At 39.0% G+C, this 8948-nt stretch overlaps 1 pseudogene; it reads right to left on the bottom strand.

Annotated features, from left to right (window-relative positions):
• Nucleotides 1-741: 741 nt before the first annotated feature.
• LOC149146415 (homeobox-leucine zipper protein ANTHOCYANINLESS 2-like) lies at nucleotides 742-3417 on the bottom strand (annotated as a pseudogene).
• Between the last annotated feature and the right edge of the window lie 5531 nt (nucleotides 3418-8948).

Genomic DNA, 8948 nt, shown 5'->3' with positions numbered 1-8948 from the left:
TAACCCGAGAACAACCACAAACCCTAGGAAACCAAGAGAATTCACTAATTCAAGAACAATCTGACATAGACTTATGAAGTTGGAATTGTTGAATTTTTATAAAAGGTTGGGCCACCTTCTCGGTGGCTATTTATTTCAAAGCAAACCAATCAACATGATGCTACCAATCAGCATGGTGCTTATCGAAAAATGTTGATGAACTACATTAGATAGTAACCAAATTACTGGAAGTCAGAAAAATGAAATGCTTGACGCATTCAACAATAAGGCTCAATGCACTGTAGCAAAAGAAAGCAATCACGTTGTTATCTTACTCCAGATATGTTATATGAAAACATGAAAATATTCATTATCATTGTCAATGTTTTGTATTATATGATATAACATGCTTGACACATTCACTATTCTGCTTGAATTCAAATATGTAATTGACAACACGCAGTTAAAAGGCTAAAATGTCCATACCAACTTTCTGTATTGCAGTGAAAAAAGGGCTTTCAAAACAAAACCTGCTTGATTTTTATGTAGGAAACCAAAAAAATTTGACTAACACTGTCAATTCTTGCAGGCATTAAATTGGTGTTGAGATCCCCTCATAACTGCCCAGTGCCAATGCCAACTCCCCTTACCTTGCACGTTAAACATTGATTGGCATGGACCACACAAAAACAAAAAAGCTTATGGGGACACAAAAAAACTAGACAGTGAGGATTAAGAGGGAGAGATTTATGTCAAGCATCTTCACAGTGCAAAGCTACCTTGATTTTCTGCACGGTACAGGATATGAGGTTGTTCACTGTCTCCACTGATTCTACTGTGAGTTTGGCTATTGGCAAGCTGTTGACTAATATCTGGAATGCAACTGGTAAAAGTGATCCTCCCACACGCGGGCTGTTGACTCCAACGCCCTTTCCAGTAGGGTTTAGTGCAAGGGGCCTGCATTCTGGCCGTCTGGAAGAATGGCAAAGCTAGAGGGTAAGAAGGCAACATAAGCTGGATCACCCCACTCATAACCACATGCATGGCTGGGATGTCCACTGGAGCATAAACTAGAAGAGACCCCGATGCATCTGTGCAAGTCTCTTGCAGGATCAACATGCTGCTGCTTTCGTTGGAATTCATGGCCTAAAATCGAAAACATTCACAGTTAAGGTTAGGGTTCCCCTTACCTTGCACGTTAAACATTGATTGGCATGGACCAAACAAAAACAAAAAAGCTTATGGGGACACAAAAAAACTAGACAGTGAGGATTAAGAGGGAGAGATTTATGTCAAGCATCTCCACAGTGCAGAGCTACCTTGATTTTCTGCACGGTACAGGATATGAGGTTGTTCACTGTCTCCACTGATTCTACTGTGAGTTTGGCTGTTGGCAAGCTGTTGACTAATATCTGGAATTCAACTGTTAAAAGTGATCCTCCCACACGCGGGCTGTTGACTCCAACGCCCTTTCCAGTAGGGTTTAGTGCAAGGGGCCTGCATTCTGGTCCATCTGGAAGAATGGCACAGCCAGAGGGTAAGAGGGAAACATAAGCTGGATCACCCCCACTCATAACCACATGCATGGCTGGGATGTCCACTGGAGCATAGACTACAAGAGACCCCGATGCATCTGTGCAAGTCTCTTGCAGGATCAACATGTTGCTGCTTTCGTTGGAATTCATGGCCTAAAATCGAAAACATTCACAGTTAAGGTTAGGGTTTCATGAGAGGAATTATTCTCCAAGAAGCATTTCAAGAAAAAGAAAAGGAACATATGCTTGCTCTTAGAAGAGAAACACAGTTGCCAAGATCTTGTCCTTTCGGAATGTGAGCCATTTCTTGCATTGGACCTCCATTTGACAGTATATCCCACTGCTCCAGTTTTTTTTTTTTTTATCAGTGGTCAGTAGAGAGTACCGGCTGTGGATGAAACGAAATAGAAAAATGTCCAATTATTCCTTACCTCGCTTCTGAGTCTCTCATCCCTCAAGAAATCAAATAATCTTTGCGGAGAAACAGGAAGCCACACTGATGTGGCCGCGCTCAGCACAACACCAGATGGCTCTCCAGGGTCATCGACGCTCTTTCTTGTCATAACACGAACATCCTCATCAATGTTACCAGAGAGCTTATTCCAGGTGTGTACAGTCGACACACTCACTCCAGCACAGAAACTGTCCGTCATGCGTTGCGCAAGTCTCAACATGCTGCGACGCCCATTGGGAGTTGGTATGGCTATGCAGATGAATGCATTCCTCATCATTAGTGTCGTAAGATGAATTTTAGGAAAACAATTGTGTTTTCAAATTTAGTAAAAACTTAGATTGGCCAAAATTGCTAAGAAACACTTCACTTATCATAAAAAAACATAAAAGCTTACTCCACTCATAAAAGCTTACTCCAAGCATCATCAAGAACCTAAATTTACCCATCATCAAGAACCTAAAAAAAATTTAGATAACCGCCCTGATATATTTTCTACATTTGGCTGTTCTCTGTGCGATAAAAAAGAAGAGAAAAGGGCATCTCTTGCTGAAACATTCGTTGTTGCTATGAGAATAGCAAGGCACTCACACTGACATTTTAAAGTTGCCAGCCAGCGCTGTGCTCCAAAAGCCATCCCCGAATTTAACAGAGAACGGTAAAGCCTGTGCACTCCACTAACATCATACTCTGCATGCTCTACCCGTGTCGCCTGATATTTCATCAAACACATATACGTTACATCTGAGATTAATTGGTTACAGTACCCGCCTGATAATTCCTATTCCCCATTATCAGCGATATAAGATTCGGGCACAACCTTGGAATACCCGTTGGGCATGTCCTGAATCAAACAACCAGAAGGCAACCTCCTGCATTTCATAAATCCCGCAGGCGAATTATCTCGAAGGCCATCAACAGATACATCCACCACTGCTCATACACCCTCAGCGTGCTGTTTGCAGAATCGAAGAAAGTAAACCTCTTGAGCAGGAACCAACGGTGAAAGCACTTGCAATTCTGCATACATCTGCAAGTCACAGAAAACTGCATCTTAGTAAAAAACTGCATCTTAGTAATCAGAAAGTAAAACAAAATGGTAATTGAAAAAAAAAAAAATACCCCACAATAATCCTAGAAGCTTACCAGTTGCAGTGCACCGTTCCTTGTCTGGTAATTGAAAAAACAAAAAAAATACCCCACAATAATCCTAGAAGCTTACCAGTTGCAGTGCATCGTTCCTTGTCCCGCCCATTCCGCTCCATATTACATCGACTGTGGCTGCCCTGGATATCATGCAGGGTAACATTTCCTTATACCTATTCACCATTAGAAACATGGGAATACAGGTAACCTGAAGAGTGCATGCTTGCCAGATGTGATGCGCTGCGAGGAGAATGAATCGGTCACATTACATAGTGGCACACAGGGATAACTAACTTCCAACATATAATGATCGGACTTACAATGTGCAACCACCTATAATGATCGGACGGAAGAGATTCTTTTAATCATCTAACACAATGGATCAACGGCTCAAGGCATTACACGGTGGCATCCTGGGAAGTTAATCTCAAAGGGAAATGCCTTACGACGTAAATATGGAAGTGTTGTTTCTCCTAGCCTTCCACAAACTACAAGGGTTACACCACAACAATTGGAAGAAAAAAGAGAAAAAGGGCTTTGTTACAATTGTGATAGCAAATGCACTAAAGGTCATAAGTGTGTTGAGAAGAAATTATTTTACATAGAATATGAAGAGGAGGAAGAAAAGGATCAAGAAACATCAAAAGAAGAAGATATACCCCAGGACCCCACCCCAGAGAAAGAAGAAATGAATCAGACCATATCTTGTAAAGCATTGACAAGAATTACCACTCCTCAAACTCTCAAGATAGAAGGATATATCAAGAGGAAAAGGGTGCAAGAAGTGAAAGATCACATCGACAAAGAAGAAATAAATCCAACCATATCTTGTAATTCATTGGTCGAAATTACCACTCCTCAAACTATCAAGATAGAAGGACATATCAAGAAAAAAAATGTTCAAGAAGTGAAAGATCACATCGAGCATCAAGAAATGAATCCAACCATATCTTGTAAAGGATTGGAAGAAATTACCACTCCTCAAACTCTAGAGATAGAAGGACATATCAAGAAGAAAAAGGTTTAAGCAGTGAAAGATCACATCGAGCATCACCAACAAGTTCTCAAAATTTTAAAGGATAATGCCACTTCGGTGCAAAATCAAATGGAACAACAGGTAGATCAACATTGTAGTGCAAAATGTTTTGATGTAGGTGATTGGGTATTTTTATTGCTACATCTCAAGCAAGCTATTTATGAGAAGGAAATGTTGGAAATACTACACACACTTAAAAAATGGCGACCTTACCGAATGGGAAGACTCTTCAAGGATGAGGATGTGGAAGCATTGTTTTTTGCTATTTCTATTATCCAACCAAATTGGATAAATGAAGCAAGGGATGAATGGAAGAAGGACGAAGAAGTATGGCCACTTATTCAAAAGTTGCAAAAGATCCCAATTCAAACATTTTTGACAGAAATTGAAGAGGAAGGAAAAATCATATTGGAACCTGGAGCAGTGATAGAAACAAGAACCTGACAACTATGAAATCGATTAATTTCAGAGTATCTTATCAAGTGGAAGAACTTACGCACTGAAGATTCCACATGGGAGGACAAGAATTTTATACAGAAGCATCAAGAACTACTCAAGCATTGAGGACAACGATTTTTGAAGGAGAGGAGCATGTTAGGCCCCTATACTACTAGTGTAACCCCTTATTGTTATTAGTACAACCCACTTATTATATTTATGTACCCATGTAGTGACCATATTGTTACTATTGTGCCCCATAGAAGCCTACTATTGTTATTATTGTGCCTTTACATTATTATTGTTATGTCAGCTCTGATTATGTTATGACCCCTTAGACTCCTATATATAGAAAGGAGGTCTTTTCATTTGTATCATCCAAGAATTTTTCATTTATGTAATGTAAAGGAGGTTGTCCCCTCGAAGAGGCTGAATTCTAAGGCGTTGATCTATCTTTTCTATCTTTTTCTTGAGCTGGTTTCATAACATTTGGTATCAGAGCTTTGGATTCTAGGGTTTCGCTGCTCCAAACAGGTCATCGTGGCATTTTCACTATCACTTTTTTTATGCGATGTTTCAGAAGTTGCAAAAAAAACCATTAGAGAAGAAACTGCGCTGAACCTTGGGTCCGAATTTTATAGCTTTTCACGCTATATTTGCGGAGATATGATCTGAGGAAGTTGGTCTTTTTGCAGACTCCTGAATTACATTCCAAACAGGTGACCTGGGGAAAATCGTCATAACTTTCTCTCTGGGGATTAGATTGAAATTTTATAAGAAGGTACAAAAAGAGGATGGACTGTAGCTTATTGTATGCATTTTTTAGATCCAAAGGTCGAAACAATGACTCGTGGCACGCCGTACAAGTTCGCTCTACTGAACTAGCCTATAATCAAGTCACTGTGGGAGATTTCACATAAATCATCCTTGGAGAATCCAATTTGGATCAAACTGGTGGCATTGAAAAGAGGACACAGAGAGCTCCTACAAGTCGTAATTTCAAAACTTAAAGATCCGAAAGTACAGAGTTACAGTCGTTTCAAGATTGAGCTCCTAAAATCAAGAAAAAGCAAGATGAGGAAGTTTGATGGCAAGGATCCAGTAAGTTGGATACGTCAAATGGAGCAATATTTTGATCTACATGGTGTACCACTGTTACAAAAGGTATGTATTGCATCTTCATATTTAGAACCAGATCAATTTTTATGGTATGAAGGGCTTTGTTCTTGTAAACAACTTGTTATGTGGTCAATTTTCACGGAGGAAATAATAACACATTATGAGGATACAAAGAGCAACACCTTCTTTAGAGAAACACCACAACAATTGGAAAGCGTAAAAGGGCTTTGTGACATATTGGAAAGCAAAATTATGGAAACCAGGAAGCATACCCCTCACAACTATAAAGATGGAAGTGTTGTTTCTCCTAGCCTTCCACAAACTACAAGGGTTACACCACAACAATTGGAAGAAAAAAGAGAAAAAGGGATTTGTTACAATTGTGATAGAAAATGCACTAAAGGTCATAAGTGTGCTGAGAAGAAATTATTTTACATAGAATATGAAGAGGAGGAAGAAAAGGATCAAGAAACGTCAAAAGAAGAAGATATACGCCAGGATCCCACCCTAGAGAAAGAAGAAATGAATCAGACCATATCTTGTAAAGCATTGGCAAGAATTACCACTCCTCAAACTCTCAAGATAGAAGGACATATCAAGAAGAAAAAGGTGCAAGAAGTGAAAGATCACATTGAGAAGAAATGAATCCAACCATATCTTGTAATTCATTGGTCAAAATTACCACTCCTCAAACCATCAAGATAGAAGGACATATCAAGAAGAAAAATGTTCAAGAAGTGAAAGATCACATCGAGCATCAAGAAATGAATCCAACCATATCTTGTAAAGGATTGGAAGAAATTACCACTCCTCAAACTCTAGAGATAGAAGGACATATCAAGAAGAAAAAGGTTCAAGCAGTGAAATATCACATCGAGCATCAACAACAAGTTCTCAAAATTTTAAAGGATAATGCCACTTCGGTGCAAAAGCAAACAAAACAACAGATAGATCAACATCGTAGTGAAAAATGTTTTGATGTAGGTGATTGGGTATTTTTACTGCTACATCCCAAGCAAGCTATTTATGAGAAGGAAACTTTGGCAATACAACATGCACTTAAAAAATGGCGACCTTACCAAATGGGAAGACTCTTCAAGGATGAGGATGTGGAAGCATTGTTTTGTGCTATTTCTATTATCCAACTAGATTGGATAAACAAAGCAAGGGATGAATGGAAGAAGGACGAAGAAGTATGGCCACTTATTCAAAAGTTGCAAAAGATCGCAATTCAAACAATATTGCCAGAAATTGAAGAGGAATGAAAAATCATATTGGAACCTGGAGCAGTCATAGAAACAAGAACCTGACAGCTACGAAATCGATCAATTTCAGAGTATCTGATCAAGTGGAAGAACTTACCTGCTGAAGATTCCACATGGGAGGACAAGAATTTTATATAGAAGCATCAAGAACTACTCAAGCGTTGAGGGGCATGTTAGGCCCCTATACTACTAGTGTAACCCCTTATTATTATTAGTACAACCCACTTATTATATTGATGTACCCATGTAGTGCCCATATTGTTACTATTGTGCCCCATAGAAGCCCACTATTGTTATTATTGTGCCCTTACATTATTATTGTTATGTCGGCTCTGATTATGTTATGACCCCTTAGACTCCTATATATAGAAAGGAGGTCTTTTCATTTGTATCATCCAAGAATTGTTCATTTATGTAATGTAAAGGAGGTTGCCCCCTCGAAGAGGCTAAATTCTAAGGCGTTGATCTATCTTTTCTATCTTTTCTTGAGCTGGTTTCATAACACAATTACTTTTGCAGAAATGAAGCTAATAGCAGAATGTCAGAGATAGGAAATGGAAGAAAGGAAGCAAAAATCACATCTTACTCAGACACCTCCCCGACAATGATACCAAAAAGTGATGAGCACCAGTATTGTAGCAAGAATGCTGCAAGTCATGGGTTACCAACTTTACTTTATCAACACGGGGTTCATACAAACTTGGAGGTGACAGTGTTGTATACACAAGAAGATGCGATGGGTCCACTCTTTTTCATTGTTAATCTGGCAATAGACCACTATGGTTTCTCAAACCAGCCTTCTATTGATTCAGAAGAAGCTTGATTACCAATGAGAAAAAGGGAATTTTGCACTAACTGAAATCTTGTCTACTCTAGTAAGGAAAGACTAAAATCAAATTCTTAAAAACACCATTCATTTGACTATCTGCTAAGAGGATTCACTTCAAAAAATGCTAAGTTAACATGTGTGTAATCCTCCTGTCCTAGGCATGCAATTTGAAATAACCAAACATTTTACTGCTGTGCATGTAAACTAACACAATAACTATTTTTTCCTTTTTGTCCTTTTTGTGTGAAAATGTGAATGCTAAATCGTTTTTGGTGATGTGGCAGGTTGGATAGAGATGGTTGTGGAAGGTCAGAAGGATTAGGAGGCAAGTAAGGGTCTTCTCCTATCTTCCTATATGCTTTTTCCACAATTCGGCCTCAAAACAAGCCACTACAGGTCATTCTACAGGATGTCCTAATGCTTCCTATAGGATGTCCTGATGCTCCTACAGGATCCCCTGTATTCCTACAGGATCTGGCCGAGAGAAATAGGAGTGATTTGGAAGGTGGTGTAGGGCTTAGGGAAGCTAAATGGTAGGAGAAATAAGGCAAGAGAGTGACCAGGAATTCTTCAGAGCTCAAAACAAAGTTTGTAAGATGGTTGGATTTGCTCAACAACCCTGGGAAGTTGTTCTTATGGAATGATGGATTGGGTGAGGGACTTAGTGTATTTTGATGATCATGGATGGATGAAGTTAGGTTGGCATTGTTGGTCATGAGATATCCCTGCACAATTGAAACTCCTGCACTGCATCAATCATTGGCATTTATCCATGAATCATATCAAATGAGAAATATTTTCAATCAACTAAGAAAACATAGTTTCATTATCTAGTTTCTTATTCCATGCATGGAAAATTTTGTAGAATAAAGTGAAACCCTTATGATATCTAACACAAGGTTGATGATATCAGAAATGAAAATTAAATCCTATTCTTGAAAATTGAAAAGATGTTGGCCTAAGTAGTAGAAAACCCTAAATTCCATAAGAAATCAAAATTTTGTCTTTTTGGGGTTGCATAGGAGCTCTTTCCTCAAACCATGGTCCCTGAAGGGAGGAGTGAGGCCAAACCTCCCTAATATCAAATTTTTGGTATTCCTTTATCTTCCTAAGCTGCTGCTAAAGCAATGCACAAATGGAAGAAAACTAA

The sequence above is a fragment of the Pinus tabuliformis genome, chromosome X (genome assembly GCF_031772625.1).
Source record: "Pinus tabuliformis cultivar Carrire ecotype Pingquan chromosome X, CPIR1, whole genome shotgun sequence".
NCBI classification, from domain to species: Eukaryota; Viridiplantae; Streptophyta; class Pinopsida; order Pinales; family Pinaceae; genus Pinus; species Pinus tabuliformis.
The sequence above is the reverse complement of the archived record's forward strand: the minus strand, read 5'-3'. Positions and strand labels throughout refer to the sequence as shown.